Source organism: Xenopus tropicalis, chromosome 4 (assembly GCF_000004195.4).
Source record: "Xenopus tropicalis strain Nigerian chromosome 4, UCB_Xtro_10.0, whole genome shotgun sequence".
NCBI classification, from domain to species: domain Eukaryota; kingdom Metazoa; phylum Chordata; class Amphibia; order Anura; family Pipidae; genus Xenopus; species Xenopus tropicalis.
In genome coordinates this window covers 124,444,794-124,465,011 of record NC_030680.2, presented here as the reverse complement: position 1 = coordinate 124,465,011, position 20,218 = coordinate 124,444,794, and the positions used below count along the sequence as shown (strand labels likewise).

At 40.7% G+C, this 20,218-nt stretch overlaps 1 protein-coding gene across 12 annotated transcripts in view; it reads right to left on the bottom strand.

Annotated features, from left to right (window-relative positions):
- atp2b2 (ATPase plasma membrane Ca2+ transporting 2) overlaps nucleotides 1-16,434 on the bottom strand; it is a 167,003-nt gene extending 150,569 nt beyond the window's left edge. For 3 of the 12 annotated variants that reach the window (XM_004913900.4, XM_004913898.4, XM_031901106.1), the window contains exon 1: nucleotides 15,961-16,434. The gene's annotated coding sequence lies outside the window, so the exon portion shown is untranslated. Of the gene's footprint in view, nucleotides 1-15,718; nucleotides 15,861-15,960 lie in introns of those variants that run through there. The other 9 variants (XM_002934230.5, XM_031901104.1, XM_031901103.1 and 6 more) reach the window with 4 other exon arrangements.
- Between the last annotated feature and the right edge of the window lie 3,784 nt (nucleotides 16,435-20,218).

Sequence of the window (20,218 nt, the reverse complement as noted above, 5' to 3'; positions counted from 1 at the left end):
GTAGAGACAGATATCAGTAAATGATCAGCATTGTCTATTTTAGTAACCGTGACAAGTAGCTGCTACTAGTAGCTCTGTGTGTCTTCACCCTTAAAGCCAAGATTTTCCCAAAAATAAGCCATTCTTGAAAAAAAATACTGAAAATAATTTATAGGTGAACTAAGTAAAGAGGAAATACTAATGAGATTTGTCTTTTTCCCTATAGAGAAGAGGGACTTGCGAAGGGCATGTTAATGTTACATTCATACATTAGTGGGCTTTATAGCAGAAATTGAAAAGTCATGTATAAGAAAAGGCCCTTCATAGTCACAAACTTACATGGAATAAACATGACAGGGCACCTAAAGTTTTAATAGGTAATTTGAAGTTAGCTTTATTTGTGTATTCAGGCAAATTCTAAAGCTCTGACACCTAGTACATTACATGTAGGAATGCATTAAACCCACAATTTTTGGATCTGGCCAATTACTAAGTTCCCCACCAAAGATTTGATTACATACATGAACGCCATGATAACTGAGCCTGGTTCCCCAAAAACGACATAATCCAATAAGAAAGACAATTATAGTGAGTTTGTTCAGTTTCAAAGTCACATGACGTTAAAGAAGAAATAAAGCATTAAAATGAAACCAAACAGCCATGACAACCCGGGGGGGAAGGGAGCAAATTGTCAAACTTATATATGCAATAACCAATATAATTACATGTAAATGTAATTGCTATTGAAAGGAGTGCCACATAGTTCATAGTGTTGTTCAGGTATCGGACCCCTTATCTGGAAACCCATTATCCAGAAAGTTCTGAATTACGGAAAGCCCATCTCCCATAGACTCCATTGTAATCAAATAATTAAAATTTTTAAAAACGATTTCCTTTTTCTCTGTAATAATAAAACAGTACCTTGTACTTGATCCCAACTAAGACATAATTAATCCTTATTGGAGCCAAAACAATTCTATTGGGTTTAAATAATTTTTTTAGTAGACTTAAGGTAGGAGATCCGAATTAGAGAAACACCCCTTATCCGGAAAACCCCAGGTCCTGAGCATTCTGTATAACGGGTCCCATACCTGTAATTTCATTCCATTCTGCAATGCGGGGGGGGCAAAATATAAATCCACCTTTTGATCCAAAAAAAGGCACAAAGCATGACTTGCCCATCTGTATGAGCACTGGGCTCTCCACTCTTCACTAGCATCAACTATGAGTTACACGACTGCCTTTTGTATAAACTTTATATGTCTCTTGGCTTATGTGAGTAAATATGCCATATGTCAGTCATTCTGAGACTGAAACAGAACTGAGAAGAACCGAGGGCTTCTCAAACACTCAGGGCACATTTAGTATTGCAATTCTGCGATTTAAATGATCAAAACTGACTCTTGCCACTGCCTGTGGCCCATTTTTAATGGAAAGAGCATGGCCCTGCAGCTCTGCCCTAACACTTCTAATTTCAGCAAGCTAAAGTCCAGTTAGAGCCATGCATGTCAGTGAGGTATGAGACATACATCTGCGATTAGCAAGAGAAATCTCTAACATATCTAGATATCCCCAGGCCTGTACCCTTACAATCCAGCACAGGGACTACTCCCAAATACCACTAGGGCTCGGCAGCAGTAATCCTGTCATTAAATAATTCATATCAACTATTGCTTATATCACGTACCAGCTGAAATGGCATTGTGTTAGCTTGATCTCTGTTTCTTTATGGGGGCGGTTAAAGTGTGATGATTTGCAAGTTCATATTCATTTCCATACACACGACTTCCCCGCTAAGGGCTGTGACACACAGGGAGATTAGTCGCCGCGTGTATCACAACCCTAACAAAGGAATGTGTCCTGGAAATAAGGGGGAGAGTTCATAGTGCATAAGGAACACATGTGTGGGGCATACATGATGGCAGTGGATTTTCACATGGTGGTAGAGGTAGAGGAGTCTGTCAAAAACTGCCATGATTTGTAACTAAGGAAGTTAGGATGTGTGCATTTGCCTAGCTCTTGGTTGCTAGCAGTAACCCAAGCGTATCAAAGACCATAGGCCATCACAATTCCTTATTCCAAAAAGCTAAAATATGAATTATGTTAGGAGTATAATTTCTGGAAATTCACTACTACCTCCATAAAATAATAGCATATTTTAACACATGCTGTTTAACATGCTTGAGGATACAAGAGAAAACAAGAAGAAACAAACAGATTCTTGACCAACTTAAAGCTGACCATGTACATGAAGTATAAATGACCACACATTATGGAAAAGCCATTGATTATGGAAAAGCCACTGAGGAGCTTCAAAACACAAACAGAAAGTGTGAAGAGATCTGTGAATTTGTGAAACTTTTTCCCTGAGAATGTTGTATTGGCTCAAGAAGTTGATCCAGGGACTAGTCCAATTGCCCTCTTAGGAGCCCGAAGGAATTTTGTCCCCTTTGAAGCAAATTAGAGAGGCCGTAGATGGTTTTTTTTTTTTTGCTTTCCTCTAGATCAGGGGTCCTCAACCTTTCTTACTTGTGAGCCACAGTCAAATGGGAAGCAACACAAGCATAATAAAAGTTAATGGAGGTGCCAAATAAGGGCTAAGAGTGGCTATTAGGCAACCTCTTTGCAGACTGTAAGCCTACAGAAGGCTTTATTTGGCAGTAAATCTTGTTGTTTGAGGCCATTGGCAGCAGCATCTAAGGGGTTGGTGAGCAACATGTTACGCGCAAGCCACTGGTTGGGATTCACTGGTCTAGGCAGGTTTCAAGGTTGAACTTGATGACCAGGTTATGCTTCTAACCTTATATTCATCATGTGTCAAACCTACTTGGCAGCACATAATAAACACAATACATGATTTTCCCTGTTCTCACAATTCTTTTCAAAGATTTGAGTGCATTGGTTTTCTCTACATCTACCTTTTTATGTCCCACCCTGGAAATTGACTTTATTCTACTTTAAATAAGAGACCCTACACTAGAAACCATCAACTCTTATCCAGACTTCCTACAAGTTAGGCATTTTTCCAACCATATACATTGCATCCACTAATCCTTAAAATATCTTCTGTAATAGCTGTGACTGTCTTCTAAACCCCATCGCAACCAACAGACAGACATTACCAGATAGGAAGCTATGACCCAGTCTATCTACTCTACTCATGGTTCATAACTAGAGGCATAGTTATCAAAAAGTACAATTCAAATTCACACTAAAACATGACTCATGCGTTTTTTTCCTATGATCGTAAAACATTCAGTTGCAAATCATGCAAATCATATTTTCCCATTCATTTTTAAGCAAGCTGATAAATCCTGACTGATGCAAAATGTCCGAAAAAACATGATTTTGTAAAATTGTTTGAAAGCTGAAGATACATTTCCTATTGACTTCTATCACATCTCAACAGCTTTTAGATGGCTAGATTTATCATTTTTTTATGAAACAGACAATTTTTGCCTAGATTTTGTACAATTCACAACATTTATTAATGGAGTTAATACCCAATATTTTGTGGTAACTTGAATCTGGAATTCTGTAAAGAAATTTCCTCTTCATTTTCTCTTCCCTTCCAAGTAATAATATCCTATTCAAGTTTTTATACAGAGAGGGAGTATGAGATACTTATGATCCACGAGAGTAGAAATAGCATCACTTTAAATTCATAAGTATGATAAGCAATTCTTTTGTGCAGTTATTCAATTCATTAATCTACAGGAATTCACAGATTTAGAAAACCCATTTGCCATATACCTAAAAGTCATTTATAGCTCACTGAAATATTAAGACAGTGAATAGAAATGCCTCCACTTTACTTATATAGTAAATGGCGCTATAAGGGTTTATGGGATGAGATAAATGATGAGTTTCTGTTCACAAATAAATTCAGTGTGAGCAACTGTAGAGGCATTTACTTACTGGTTGTAGCCACTACATGAAGGCCACCCCTACCAGGTAAAATCAGAAAGTGCCTACTCCCAAACCTATCCAGAGATGGGCCGTACATACTGAACACCATCACATATCAACTGTCAAAACAGGTGAGGGACGTCTCCTCTATGTGTTTTGTACTTAGGCAGAGTCTAGGGAGCAGGGACTGCCTGATGTAAGTAAATATCTACTGTTGCTTGTTGTTGAATTTCTGAATTGGACAGTCTCAACCAAAAAACTCTTTAGCGCTATGTACTCCATGAGTAAGTGGAGTTTCCTTTATAAAATCTCCCATGTGTCTGTACACCATTGGTGACTTGGTTCTTTTCATTAAAATCAGTTAGATCAATGTTATAGAAAACCTGCACGTATAAAAAGTGTCAAGAACAATGCAATGTATTATATGCATTGTACAACAACTGCAACAAAATGCAACTTTTTACACACTGTTTTATGTGTGGCTACACTATCGCTAATTATCATTTCCTCCTCAGTGTGTCAGTTGACACAATTAATTGCTTCTTCTTCAGACCCAAAAGCACCACTGTGCCATTGCTCTGAAGACATTGTCCAGAACCAGGGCAGGCAAGACAGACAGTGGGACAGGCAAGACAGACATAAGAGTTATGGGAATATTAAATATTTCCGACTGTAAGTAATTACAATGTCCCTTATATAGCTAATATATACCGTAATACTATAGTAGCAATAATCATAACAAACACATACTAGCATCTCCATCTATTTAACCTCACCTGGCTCACAGGTGAGCACGCAGAATATGGGCTGCAGCAAGATTCCTATCACCATTGCAGACCTGAAACAGGTTTATTTATACAGTTCTAGTAAGACCTGTATCTTCCCAAGAGAATAATTATTACACATAAGAGATACAGCAAGTGTAAGCATTCAAGAATGTTGGATTGTAAGAAAAATGCCAACAAGATTATATAAATGTTTTTTAGTAAACAATGTACCCCCCTATTCTAAAATATAAGGATATTATGAGTCACTGAGGCATTCTATGGAATTCCAAGATGGCTTCTTATATCCTTATAATTTAAAACTGGGAGGTACATTATTTATTATAATACACAAGTTTCAGTGAGTCATGTGACAGAAATTACATCACTAAGCACCGATTATAACTGATGGCATCACTATATATATATATACTGTATCAACATACTGTAAATGCAATAATGGGGAAATCATTCGGCAAAGATTATTCCAGGTCTACAAGCCTACAGTATGGGTTACTTTAACTAAAACAGAGTTTAAATCTTTTATTGCACAAGCCTTATGCCTATGAAGCTTGGGAACAGTTTACAAATAAAATGCATGTTAGCCAGTATTAGCTGCATTTTACAATATCCATTTATGCAGTAAGACTTTGTGATATTAAAAGATGTACTGTACCCAACAGCATCAGCAGAAATTCATTAAGCTGAAATTTTAAATATTATCAACCTACATTTTGAAAAATTTCCAAAGCTGCAATATATCTAATTAGCTGGATTTCCCATCTGTCCTTGTAACTATTGTCTGTTTTAGTTTTACACTGACCTCGTTGCCCAGTGATATTCTTGCCTTTACCTCCCTTATCATGAGCAAGTAATACACTGCTGGCATTCACCATGAAATTTAATTTGGGTTGACAAGCATTTAGAATAAACTGCAGCCCAGGACCGAAGATAGGGAGGGGGCCCTGCAATGCAGGATGCCTGTAGCCCCTATCTGAAAAGGGAAAACACTCAGCCTGTGTCTCTGCAGCCTTCAGCCTTTCTCATACTGAACAGCTGTTACACATATATGTTCTATATACCTTTTTTCCTCATGGGACCCCCCTGATGTTAGAGGCCCGGGGCACAAAAGGCCCTGCTACAGCCACAGACATGGCATAATAAAATTCAATATCAGCTAGGAACAGTATGCTCATTTGTATATATATGTATATATCTATACTGTATATATATATCTACGTATCATTATATATCCCATTTAGTTTCCTGGTAACCCAAGGAATCCCGATGTTATGGGTTAATGCAATCATTGGCTGAAGGCATTGTGACTGCTCATGTCCGGCTAAAAATTAAGTCGCCAAACTCATTAAGAAAGATTTACAGCTGAACCACAGGTTTATTGAAGTTGAAGGGAATATAAAAAAAAAACAAAGAAAGAAAAGGAAGAAAGAATAAAGCTAAAAAAAAAAAAAACTGAGGGAAAACTTCAGAAAATCTCATTACTTCAACCGATTACAGATTAATGAAATAAAGCATGTAGGAGGTGCCAGAGTCACGAGAAGACTGAGCGAGGGAATAACTGGCGTGTTTGTTTCAAGGATTTCAATCTGGGTGTTTTAACAGGATCGTGATGAGAAGCCGGGGGCCCTTTACTATACATACAGCCTAGAAAGTGACTGGGCCACAAATACACTATAAGCCAGAACAAGCAACTACATTTACATAAGCCAACAGGCCTTAGTGTATCATTTTTCTGTTGCTTTTTTACATACGGAGGCCTCAGCATTACATAATACAGATGTAGGGCCTTAGCACCTGCTGCAGGAATACATTTCCAAATATTTCCTATTGCAACTCACTTTACCCCTTATTTCCTCGTCACTAGGACATTACATAATACTGCCACTGACATGGTACAAATTGGATGAGAGCCAGCTTCAATTATAGAATCATTTCAAATACAGGCATATGTCGGTGGGTAAGTGGATGGAAGAAAAGTTACTTTAGGAAGTCTAAAGCCGGCCATACACTGAAAGATCCGCTCATTTGGCAAGGTCTCCAAAAAGCTGATCATTTCCTGATATGCCCACCTTGAGGCAGACGATAACTGGTTTATGGGGTCAAAGATTGGATCAAATTGATGGAATGCAGACTGCCGGGGTGTAAGTTGATGCGTTCCTTGCCCCAATGGTATTTTTTAAATCTGCCAGATCCACAGCTGCCAATTTTTGGCCAAATATCACTTGGGACTGGCTCGGCCTGTCCAAGGACCCAAAACAGGGGCCAATAAGCTGCTGTCTGTCAGCAGATTTATCGCCCCATGTCTAGCCACCCTAAGGCAGTAAAATGTATGTATATCTTTATTTATAAAGTGCTACTTATGTACTCAGTGCTGTACAGGAGAATACATTAATACAAACAAGGGGTTATTAAAATAATAATAGATAAATACAAAGTATAACAATAAATACAAATAAATACAAGGTACAGTGGCAATAAGTTAAGAATCAAAGAGACAAGAGGATGGAGTTCCCTGCCCTGTAGAGCTTACAATCTAAATGCTTTAGAGGCTGGAAAATAAGCCAATTGTGGGGGCAGCTGAGTATATATAGAGTATATAGGGAGCACTTGCAATGACTCGGGAACAAAGGCAAAAAACACTGAATGCAACAACAGATCAGAAGATATATAAAGTAATAACAGACCTTCAGACATCGGTTATGGAATTACAAATACACAGCACTTTATACACTAAAGCAGTGATCCCCAACCAGTGACTCAGGGGCAACATGTTGCTCCCCAACCCCCTTGGATGTTGCTCTCAGTGGCCCCAAACCTGGTAGTTATGTTTGAAATCCTGACTTGGTGGCAAGTTTTGGTTGAATAAAAAAAAGACTTCCTACCAAATAAAGCCCCCTGTAAGCTGATAGGGGGCATAGAGGCCCCTAATAGCCAATCTTAGCCCTTATTTGGTTCCTCCATGAACTTTTATGGTGCTTGTGTTGCTCCCCAAGTCTTTTTACACTTGACTGTGGCTCACGAGTAGGAACGGTTGGGGACCCCTGCACTAAAGCAATAGAGGTATAATGTTGAAGTAAAAAGTTAATGTGAACAATTTTAGGGAGGCACCTAGCCTGGTCTAGAAGCTCTTATGAAAATTGACTATATGTCAAAGTGATGTCATTCTTGCATCCTAAAGCATTGGCTTATTTCCAATCATTGGGATAATTATCCTCCTAATCTGAGATAATTCCTGCAGTAGGCAGGGACGTAACAATAGAGGAGGTTACTGCTGGGGGCCCAGGAGGTATAGGGGGCTCAGGGGACACTGACTAATTCCCTAAAATTTAGGGAAACCCTAAATCTGATTTTTCTGTGGGGCCCAGTAACTTCAGGGTATTCCAGTGCCTGCAGGCAAGTGCTCAAGGTCTACCCAGTCCATATAGTCAATAAATGATACTTTTCACTTGGCAACAGGAGGAAACCTAAGGATACAAAGTAACCAATAAATAATATTCTTATCTGTAACCTTTCACATCTGATACATTCCTATTTATCTTGCAGGTACCCCAGGCACACCAGCCCGGGGTAAGTGATTATAATCACTGGGGGGTGCCTAACATTTTGTTGTATCTTTCCTTTCCCTTTAAAAAGAATTCTATTTAAAATAGAATTTCCATATTTCAAAGCCTTCATATAATGGATCTATAGCCAAGTTAAGGAAAATTCTTGTATTAACCCAAAAACTATATAGCCTGTTTATTTCACTATTTCCGTGGAAAACAGAAAATACAAACATAATAAAAATCCTAAATTGATGCAGTGGATTTGTGATCTTTGACAATCCCAGTGTATAATCCCAAAGTATATGTTTCTCTGCCATTTGGTTCACTGGATACAATTCTGATCCACAAGAGCCTTGGTTCCATCCCTCTACCTTAAGCACCATAAAGACTGATTAGCTTGCATTCTTCAATACCAAGATGGAGGTCTGTTATCCACAAAACTCCAAAATATGACAATAATACGGATGTATTTCCTTGTAATAAAACAGGTATGGGATACCTTATCTGGAAACCTGTTATCCAGAAAACTCAGAATTAAAGCAAGGCCATGTTCCATAGAGTCCATTGTAAGGAAATAATGATATTTTAAAAAAATAATTACCTTTTTCTTTTTTTATAATAGAACTTTTGCTTGATGTTATCTAAGGTACATAAATCCATGTTGCTGGCGAATCAATGCTATTCAATTGTTGTCTTTTTTAATTGGTGCTCCATATTACAGAAAGATCCCTTATCTGGGAAATCTCAAGTCCCAAGCATTCTGGATAAGGGATTCCACACCTGTAAAATTGCAGCTTATACTTGATAGTAGCTAAAGTACATAAATGTATGTTGGTGGCAAATCAGTCATATTGTGTGTGTGTTTTTAATTGGTGCTACTAATTATAGAAAGATCTCTTATCTGGAAAATCTCAGGCATTCTAGACAATGGATTCCATACCTGTTCTATCATTTTGTAACCTACTGGCAAACTCACGTTGTACTATGACCTGTCTAAACTCCCCAGGGAATTAGCATAACGCATCATTTCTGCAGATCCCTCAATAATCTTATTATGGGTCTATTTTGTGTAGAATTACACGCAGCCTCCCTTGCAGTGCTGGGCAATTTGTATCTACACAAATGCAAAGCATCCTTGCCAGTCTCGTGAAACCCCATTTTTCCTTCTCCCCCCTCCTATGCAGCCTAGTAACTGCTGGTTAGAGGCTGACAACAGGCTCCCTGGAAAAGGAATTATTCTTGCATGTGCTGCTATAAATAGCACCCGTGATGCTTAGGGGATGAGCAGAATAGCAAAGGCAAGCGGCTCGGGACTTCCATCTTGTCAATCACAACAAGGCACGACCGTTACTTTCTCATTGCAAATTGTATGTGTGACGTGGAAGCAAAAGGCACAGTGATAACAATCTTACCACTGGCAGGCACTGGGAGCTAGAGAGTTAAATCAGATCCTTATTACCGCATTATAGTGTAGCAGCACACACCAACAAGGTGTCACATCAAGCCAACACCTTCCCAACATGACAGCATTTTTTAAATTAGCCCTTTCCTTTCCCAATCAACATAGTCAGAGGCACTTATAGCTTTCTGATGTATAGGGAGAGAAAAATATCTGTGTTTGTCCATCAGGTGGAACACTATCCTGGCAGGCTGGGTGCAAGCCTGCGTGGAACGCGCTGTGCTATAATTAAGATATGGACACCATTAAGCTGAAATCTAAATCTAGAGTGGAACACCCCATGTCAAAGCAACAAGCATCACCAAGGCAACCACAAATGAGGATTTTAGTTGTGATGGAGACCATGTTTGGAATACCTTGCCACTTAACTCCTTAGCTGAAGGGCCCTTTGCCATACCGCAGAGAAAATAAAATCCTGGCAAAAATAGGTCCTAGGAAACAGAGCAGTGTTTCTAGGTGAGGTTGGGACGATGATCACAGAACTGCACCCTTAAGTTTCTAAAATGAGCTGGGGAAAGTACATTATTAAACATGTACTTTTTTTTCATTTTAGCAATGAGGTAGTTAAACATATCAAGTACAAATGTTTATAACTGCCATTTAAAAAAAAATAAATAAAAAAACTTGAATAAAGTTACCCCATGCTGATGTACTTTCCCCAGCCCAAATAACTGTATTAAACTTTATACATTTTTTTTTTTTTTTAATTATATGATATTTATATAGTTCCTGTCCCAATTGAGCTTACAGTCTAAGGTCCCTATCACATTTACACACAGCAGGAGGTCAATTTTATATGGAGTCAGTTTATCTGCCTATATGTTTTTAGGAGTGTGGGAGGAAACTAGAGAACCCAGAGGAAACCCATGCAATTTATGATACCTGTTTGTCAGTGCAATCAGCATAAACCAAATGTCTATAATCTGGCCTAAACCAGACTTCCTAATTTAACAATATATTAGGGATTATTTACAATTCCGGGGGGCACAAGTGCAAGGGGCTCAAAAGAGTACCCCCTTAATGTTCATTTACTAGCTATTGTGCCCTCCAGGGTTGCAGCTCTCTGCACGGAGTACCGCACAAAAGGGCAGGTATGTGGGTGAAGGGGAGAGCACCTGTGTACTCCCCGCCCCTTTTGAATCTAGCATGGCCTTTCACAGGCTACAATAGATTCAAAGGGCAATATGTGCTCCGAAATGAAGTGCAGAGACCTGCGGCTATTCACACAATGCCCCACACAATGGGTAAAATGAAAAAAAAAAGAAGTCTGATTGTATCCTTCTTGTACTTTGCACACTGCGAGGGGCATTGTAAAGGAGCCCTATTATCTTGCCCATCTGGCAACGTTGTCTTTAGTGGGGTACATGCATGCTTGAGCACCCCTGACCCCATATTTTGAGGGTACCCTCAGTGCAGCAGTTGCATGCACTAGAGATGCAATAAATCTAGGATTCGGTTCGGGATTCGTCCAAAATTCGGCCTTTTTCAGCAGGATTTGGATTTGGCCAAATCCATGGTCCTGGCCGAACTGAATTGAAATTTTTTTGCCGCCCGTGGCACACAGGTCTATTTAGTCCTTCCTTATACAGATTTGCACATGCAAATTAGGATTTGATTCACTATTGGGCCAAATCTTTCACAAAGGCTTCAAGGTGTGCCCGAATACAAAAATAGTGGATTCTGTGCAACCCTGCATGATATGCCCCATAACACTACAGATTTTCTTTTATGCTGTTTCAACTGAGCGTTAGTATACACAGTATAGAAAGATGGTGGCAGGACACTACAAGGGGCATTAACTTCTGGACCCACTACTGCCAAACACTGCCCTGAATTTCTGATTTGGGGTAACCAAGACAAAAGCCAATTGCAACAGATTTTCAAAAGACAGTTTCCTTCCCCTCAGGAGTCCATATGAGGCGAGTATAAACAACCATATGTTGTAGCAGTTTTACATCCACATATTTATAGCTATTATTTTCGTGTACAAAACACAAAATTCACCTCTTCTAAATAAAAGAAAGAAAAACTTGCTAAAGATAAAAAAAACAATTACCGACAAACGTACATCTGCTAACGAGCCTGATGGAACATATACATACAGAAGAGGGTTTTAGGGGGTCTCTATACAGGTCCTATTATGGTTTTGTATTGCATGCATCTTGCATTTTTTAATGCCACCCCCCCTATCACACGGTAAAGCATAATTATAACTGATGACATCACAAGGCACTGTTTATAAGGGTATAATTTACAGGACATTCTTGTGAATTATATAGTAAATAAAGTACCCCCTATTGTAAAACATAGGGAGGAGTCACAGAGGAGTTTTATAACCATATAAATGCAGGAGGCTGAATACTGTTCAGGATACTGTTGCCTGTTCATGTTTCACAGTGGTGTCACTCAGTGCTATTATGTAGGCTCTCTGCAGCAGCAAAAATGTCAGGTGGAGTCTGTTATAGGTAATAGAAGGGGCTGCCCAAATGATTCCTAAGTGATGATAAACCTGTATACTCTCAAATGTTCCCAACATCATTATGAGTGTTGCAGCTTGTTAAAGGATACTGGGAGTTCAATTTCAAGAACATGTGTAGGGCCCAGGCAGCCCTTAGCAACAATATTTTAAATGAATATGGTCACCAGGTCTAGACTAGATTCAAAATAGGCCCTGGAATTTTAAATAGACAAAGACCCAAATAGCCCCACCAGCAGCCCACTATATAGTGACTGTCTATGGCATCTTATAGCAGCCCCTCTGGCATTTGCCAGAATCCACCGATTGCCACAGCGGGCCTGATGGGCACTGATGGATGCCACATTATACATTCATACGGCTGCAGCACTGGTGCAGTGTGAGAAGCTAGAGGACACTGAAAGTAGGATGAAGGACAGAAAATCATTTATTAAATTCTCCAGTTAATGTGATTTGGGTCAATATTCTCTATGGACTGCACTACAGTGATAGTCTGCCTTGCTTCATATGTCACTCTGCTGCTACAAATCACTTTCACTCGTTTTATTATTATATACAGAAGCATATTAAATTTTCTGCAAACTTACTGCCTTTTCGGCATTCTTGTACCACAAAAGAAGGGCTATTAAGAAATACTGAGAGTTGTAATTCAGCAACAACTTGGAGGCCTAAGGTGACACATCTTCTTGGAAACTTTTTAATCAGATTGAGAGAAGGTGAGGGGGCATTAGCAGGATTCTAAGAAAGCATTTCTCTATAACAAGCCAAAGCAACCAAGGGATGCTGGGAACTGTAGTTGATCTAGAGTTGGAAGGGCACCAGTTGGACGCTAAAGTGAATATGAAAGCTAAAGGGAGAATATGTGGCTCAGTTTTTAACTCATTAAGTTCTGACTCTGCGTGAAGCCAGGGTTTTATACCTGTGTTGCATATGCACCTGTTAGGCCAAGTCACTAAGTCTCCCCTATGTCCCAGTCATGAAAAACTCAGATTATGCAAAGAGCATGACGCAGCAGCCTGCATGCAGCACTGTGTGATACCAGTAGCACCCCATAACCATCTCTGCACTGCGAGACCTACACATTCTGCATTACTCTAAACTCTCCAGCATTCTCTGCCCATCACCTTTGCATCATCTCCCACTTCTGCTGAATAGGGGTGGAATCCGCTGCTTATTAGGCTAAAGTGTTGCACAGCAAAGGGACCAATCAGATAAAGGGAATATGCAACATGTCTCAGGAGGAGCTATTGACCTTGCCATTAGTACAGTAAGGACGACCTTCCGTCAGTCCGCTCTGTGAACATCTCTGATCATGCATCAAAACCATCTGCAGGCTTGTAGCCATAAAGCAGGGAGCCCAGGTACACTGTATTGTACAGGGAACAAAGGCTGCTGCACTGATGTTAACTTGCAAGGAAACGGCACTGCAGAATCCAGGAGTCACCTTGTCAGTGCGGTCCCATCACTCACTGAGCTGATGCAGACTCACAGGTTCTGTCTTTAGAACTCAATGGGTGACATTTCCAACTGATAATACATTAGTCCCACCTTTGTACACCCCACATAGGTTAAAACCCCATTTTGCATATTATAATCCATGAACAGAATTTTGTCCTTGGATCAGGTATGAACAACATGCAGCCCTTTGGCTGTTGCTGAACTACAACTTCCAGCATCTTCTTACAATCTTCCTAGGCAGACAGCACTGGGAGCTGCAGTTTAAGAACAACTGAAGGGCCCAAAGGTTGCCCCCCATTGCTGCCTTCTATCCAGGGAAACTGCATTTATAGGAACTGAGCAAGCCAATGCTGCACTAAAGCTCCGCAGAGTGAATATTTGAGAGGGAGCCAGAGAGTATGTTGAGGCAAGGTGAATAGTGACTGTGGAAGCCCTGACAAAATCCAGTACTAAATGCTCATTACACTTAAATGTATTTGCAACCAGTGCATCAGTCTTGCACTGTGACAGGTAGGTGGCCTTTTACTCCTGGGTGGGACACCCCTGTAACAAACACTATCAGCTCAATGTGACCTTGGGCTGCATTCCGCACTCCGATTGCTGCTAGATATTAAATAAGTGACTCTTAACTCTTCCTTGCCCAGTGGGGGCAGTGGCTAAGCAGCTGAGAGATCAAATGTGCTATGTGTTTCTCATCTAGACCTATAAGTGATCATAACAAGGTATATATCCTATAGAAGGACTGATTGTTTTACTTTAGTATCACCCAGGCACTGAGCTGGCCTACATGTAACTCAGGTGTAAGGGCCACACTGTACATCCAGAGGATAATTCCTGTTAACATACACCAACATTAGATACTTTAAACCATGCAGAGGTAAATAAGATCCAGCGTGCAACTAGTTAAATAAAACCAATCATCCTATATCCAAAAAAGACAGAACACAGGGAGATCACTAATGAAGAACATCGTACAGAGCCAGCAGGGAAGTCTTTCTATAATAATATATATATTTATAAGCCAAGCCTTCCAGACCTTTTAATCAAATAATCTGAAACTCTTCCAGGTTCCTATGGAAAAGCAACCCTGCGCAGAATTACTGGCTAATGGGGAGTTTTTAAAAGGCGACAAAGTTTTGCTCTAATAACTGTTTTAATCCTTGTTAGGTGCTTTATAATCGTATTAAAGAAATTCACCCCTAGCCCTCAAGTTGTCACTGAACCTCAAGTCCCAGCAACCCCAAAGGTGTCGGGATTGTGGGAGTTGCAGTTAAAAAAACAGGCGGGGGGCTGCAGGTTGGGCATCCCTGCCGCACCGAATTCCTGATTTCTAATTTTGGGATTCAAACAAGCAGCCACGACTCCCTTCTCACTGACACTGCGCCTAAACTGTGAGACTGAGCAAGTAGGACAGCGACTTCCACGCTGCAGACTTCCAGCCATTACTGGACTACAAATCCCACAATGCCCCCAACGCCACCAGCTGTCATTGAGATGCTAGAAGTTGCAATCTGACAGCAGCTGGACGGCTGCAGGCTGGACATTGAACTCAGACCTATTAACCTGATTACAATTATCCCTCCATATATGTCCCTGCATTACTTACATCCCCAATCCCAGGACATCACATACAGATGGAGCAGACTTTACTTCATCTTCATTGGTGCAGCAATCCCACAATGTTACAATTTATAGCCATTCCCTTGATGAGGGATACCAAATGGGAGATTTTTTTTTTTCTCAGTAGGGTCTGCTCCATCTGTAGATTCTGCATGGGTGGAAAAAATACCTGCCAGGACACAAGGTTAAATCTATCCAGCCTCCTGTTTTCCAGGCATCACACATATAATTCAACAGCCAAATCTGGTCCCACTTTGACTTGTAATGCTAACCTCAAGCAGCATCACTTGGGCAGTGAATCCATCCTCTCCAGCAGCAGCAGCAGCAGAAAAACAACAGCTCTTTAAATGACATTCAGAAAAATGACAGAAATAAACCGTATCCAGCATGACTTGTAGGGTGCCCCCTGTCTCCCTCCCTAACAGAGATCCCAGCACCTGGTGCAGCCAGTGCTTCCCACAGTGTCTATAGGAATGAGTCACCTTACTGTGGATTCACAGGACACACATTGAGAATCGCAGCACATCGTCCTTCCCAAGTCGCCAGCACCATATGAGCAGCAGCAGCGACAGCGGCGGCGGCAGGAGAAGGCAACTGCCCAATAAAGATGCTTAGGGTGGAAAGGGAGAAGGGAGACAGGGGAGAAAGTGCTCTAAAGAGCTGTGAGGGAGGTGTGAAGATGTCCCCACCTTTTCTCCTTATTCTCATGCTAGGGATGACGCTACTTACTTGGCTAAGATATCATCACAAATCCAAAATGACTTCAATGACACAGGAGCAGAGTAATCACTCTTCAGCATCTGGAGCGGATTGATAAAGCAGGATACATTACAGGAGTCCCTCTGCAGACTGTACCATCGGAGCCCAGCAGGTAGGGGGAGGAGAGGAAGCCGAACTTAACTGTCACAGCATCCCAGTGGTGCAGTGAGATCACAAGGGATGTGTAGAAGGATGTTTACTGGCAGCAGTGCAGGAGCGGTGTAAGAAGAAGGAATGTACGGGGAAAAAGGGGAGGGAAGGAGCACACGGAGCGCACACGCCTGCATGCAACAGCCAGGCGGCAGGGGAGACACAAGCCCAGAGATGTGGACTGAACCATTGTTTGGGGTAATTTGTGGCTGTAACACTTCCCCTGGGACATGTCACTCTTTCTTACAATGGGAAGCAAAAAAAAAACCCCTACGAGTCCGGGGAAAAGGCTGGATGTGGTGGCGCAGAGCACAAATACATTGACTTTATTTGCGGGGAGAGGAGGCCAAATGATAATGATGGGGGGGAGCTGTGGAACAGCCAGACAGTTTTTGGAGGAGGCAGGACCAATAATAAACTCCTCTGAGCATCCAGTAAAATGTGTGTGTGTGTGTGACCTGCTCTTTCTCTGCAGCCATGAGGATTCATTGTACTTAGATTGTAAGCTCCTGGGGAAGGGAATGTGCCACCCTCCAATCTACTATCTTGTAACCATACAGTGCCCCCCAAATTCCCAATACATTATATGCAGAAGGGCTGCATTCATATCATTGCTGAGTATACATATGTAATAAAAAAGGATATATATAAATATAAACATATTTATAGACAGACACACTCTTTTGTTTGTATGCTTTATCCATGACCATAAGTATATCTATTCATGCAGTGTGAACTACAGCTTGTCATAAAAATAACCAGTTCCAGTATTTCCTTATAGGGGAATAGAGCACAGGCGCCAAGCTTTCCATTTTAACCCTTTCTGCCTTAAGTTGATATGGTCTTCAGGCATAATCTCTCTCTGCCCAGCTGGGAAATGCATAGCTGCCAGGGTATGTACTGCCTAGGGGGTCCGACCAACATTCTCAGGCTGCCCTCAGAGTACATCGTTTATATGTGCCATCTGGGGCCTTAATTGCCTCTGCTCTGGGCTTTCCACACCCAGCCTGACCTCTGACCTCTTGTTGGGGGGGTTGAGCTTGATCTGAGCCTTTGGCAAATTAAAATGTTTTTCTAAGTGCCTTCTATATCAACCATTGCAGTAATATATATATATATATATATATGTACTTGCACAGCATTTACACAAGCTGCCTACAACCTGTCCCATTGACTATAATGGGTTACACCAGGTCGGAGGTGTGTTATTCTTCATAAATACCACAATATGACACAATTATGATGCATGGCTTTAGTTCAGACACTGTCAGTTTTTACACAGTATTTTTAAACTTTAAATATTTTGCGCAGCTTTATAAATACATTAATAAATGAGGCAGATCCCTCCGTCTGATATCCTCTGGCAACCCGTATGTGACTCAGACATGTTCTCAGTTCTGATGGGCTAAACGTGGCCTTCCTGCTGCAAACGGCTGCTGTATTCCTGGCAGTGCGGCGAGAGACAGGTTCATGATTGCAATGTACAGGAAGCTCCTCAGTCCTGTATACTAATCATGTTAAGTGACACAGCAAGGGAAGGGGACAGCCAGGCCTGATGCCGCAGTGGATTTGAAGGATAGTCGAGGAGGCACATGATCCGATTCTCGCTCTCTGTGCCTTGGACACTGCAGAGCAATATATTGATCACCACTTGTTGTGAGGAGGAATTCTTTCGATAATAACTGTTTTGTTAATCAATTATTGTACAATCCAGGTTATTCCTCATCACATAAACAAGGCCTGTTTTATACGTAGTGTATTTTACCTGGGCCCCCCAGCATTGCAGGGGCCCCTCTGAGAAAATTATTTTGAAAAGACACAGTTTTTATAATGTCCTCCTTTTGTATTTGGGATTGGAACAATGAAGGAAAGATATACACACGTTTTGTCTATACTTCAGCTGTGTGAATGGAAATAGCACCAACAAAAGTTGCTTAAAGGTAGAAAAGAGTTTACATCACTGTTAATTAAATTGGGAATTCAAAAAACCATGCAAAAGCTTTCTCTACTCTATGTTTTTGTGGCCAACTGTTAAAGTCCTCCAGGAACTTCATGGTAGTGATGTCATTCCACTTATATAAGCGCCTGAAGTAAGCAGAAAGAAAGAAAGGGTTCCCCAGTAAGCAGTTTCTAACAAATACAGAGGGAACATAGTTCCAAACTCTCTGACAGGCTCCTCCTTGAATGCTTTACAAGGAAACACAAAGGCTTGCTGACTCCTTTGGAGGTTGCCCTTCAGAGATAAACACCACTTCCTGGATGTATTTGTAGGCTCCCTGTGTTTTCTTTGCCAGTGACCAGGGAAACCCTCTTGTATAACGTGGTTTGTTAAACTCTTCTGATGATGTCACTTCCAGTGTACAGCAACTACACAACCTGTTTAATGGTGGTCAGTGGTCAGGTAGCAGGTCCAAGCTGGTAAAGATGCAGGTCTGGGTTTCAAAAATTGTTCTTGCACAGGACTTGAGTGCTGTAGTATTATGATTACAGCCTATGTGATCTGCAACATGTGGCTCCATACTAGTTGCTAATTACAACTCCTAGCATCCCCTAACATGGACTAGCAGCAACCAGTGGTGCAGAGGCATATATTCTTTATCTATATGTTTTTATTCTTTTCACAGTTTGACCTGTTACTGGCTTCCAGGATTTCTGGGCCTCATTTTAAAGGAGATGGAAAAGTAAAAACTAAGTAAGCTTTATCAGAAAGGTCTATGTAAATACAGCCATAAGCACTCACAGAAATGCTGCACAGAGTCCTCTATCAAAAGAAACACAGGATTTCTTGTCTCCTTTTTTGGGAACATGTTCTTCTGTGTCAGACTTCCTCTCTTTTAGGTCTCCATCAGGTTTGGGGCTTGAGTCTTCTCAGTTTTTTCCTCTGTCCCTCTCCCCCTCCCTTCTCCTGCTCCCCCCTCTCCCATAAGAATGGATAAGAACTCACTTCCCCCACCCTTAGGAATGAGTGATCTGAGCTTACAACAGCTATAACTGCAGCAGGAAGCTACCAAGACCAAGCTAAAATGGCAGCTGCTATCAGTGGGAGCTTCTATGGCTCTTTACTCAGGTATAGTAAAGCTTTCTGCAGAATAAATATAGTTTTCTAGGTGGCACTAATGTGGCGAATCTACTGGCAGTAAAATGCCAAAATTACTTTCCTTCTCCTTTAATGCTCTCCTGGCACTGAGCTGCTGCTGGCTAACTACTGGTGCAACTCAGCTGAAGGTATTAACCCTTCCTTCTCCTAAGTGATATTTTTTTTCTGGTGGGCAGCATAGAAGATTGGTGAAACTTTTAGATAGTAAACTAGGCCATGCTGGCTGGAAAAAACAAATATCCAAGAAGTGTGGTCTAATCTGCTTTGGGCACCATTCCTTCTTATATCATGGTACTGAGCCATTTTTGGTTTAATGTGCCTACAGTGCTGTCGTACCTTGATAACCAACTATTCATTCTTAGGTTTTATTTACTATGTGTACACATCTTAGTTGTGTGACCAGGTTGCTGAAATAATAATTAACAGATAGCAAGGACACAGGGATTTTTAATTTAGATGTGAAATGCTTCATAATCCATATGAAATTTAAAGAAGGAAATGTTGTTTTTTTTATACAATTAAATTGATTAATTTTTCCTCTCATATAAACTATGAAAATCAGGTCCCCAACCTTCTAAACCTTTATGCATTTATTGATACATCAAAATAAATACTGGAAACTAATGTATAATAACAATACAATAGAAACAATAGTGTGGGGGAAAAGCAGCTAGAAGGAAATTCACATTAGAATCAAATAAACATCCCAGGGTGTACAGAACATGTGCAGAACGTATCAAACCTTATTATGCTCATCTTCCCCTTAATCCCTAAGATAGTTTCATTAAAGTGAGGTTTAACACAAAGTTAAAGGGGAAACTCCACCCAAACACAACTGAAGCTTTTTTGAAAAGTAAACATGATTTTAAGCAACTTTGGACTACTTTGAGACTCAAATAAAATGTAACAGTAGTCGACTGTCCTCAGCCTGTTTTCAGCCTGCATCCTCCGAATCCCACAATTCCCTGCACACGTGATGTC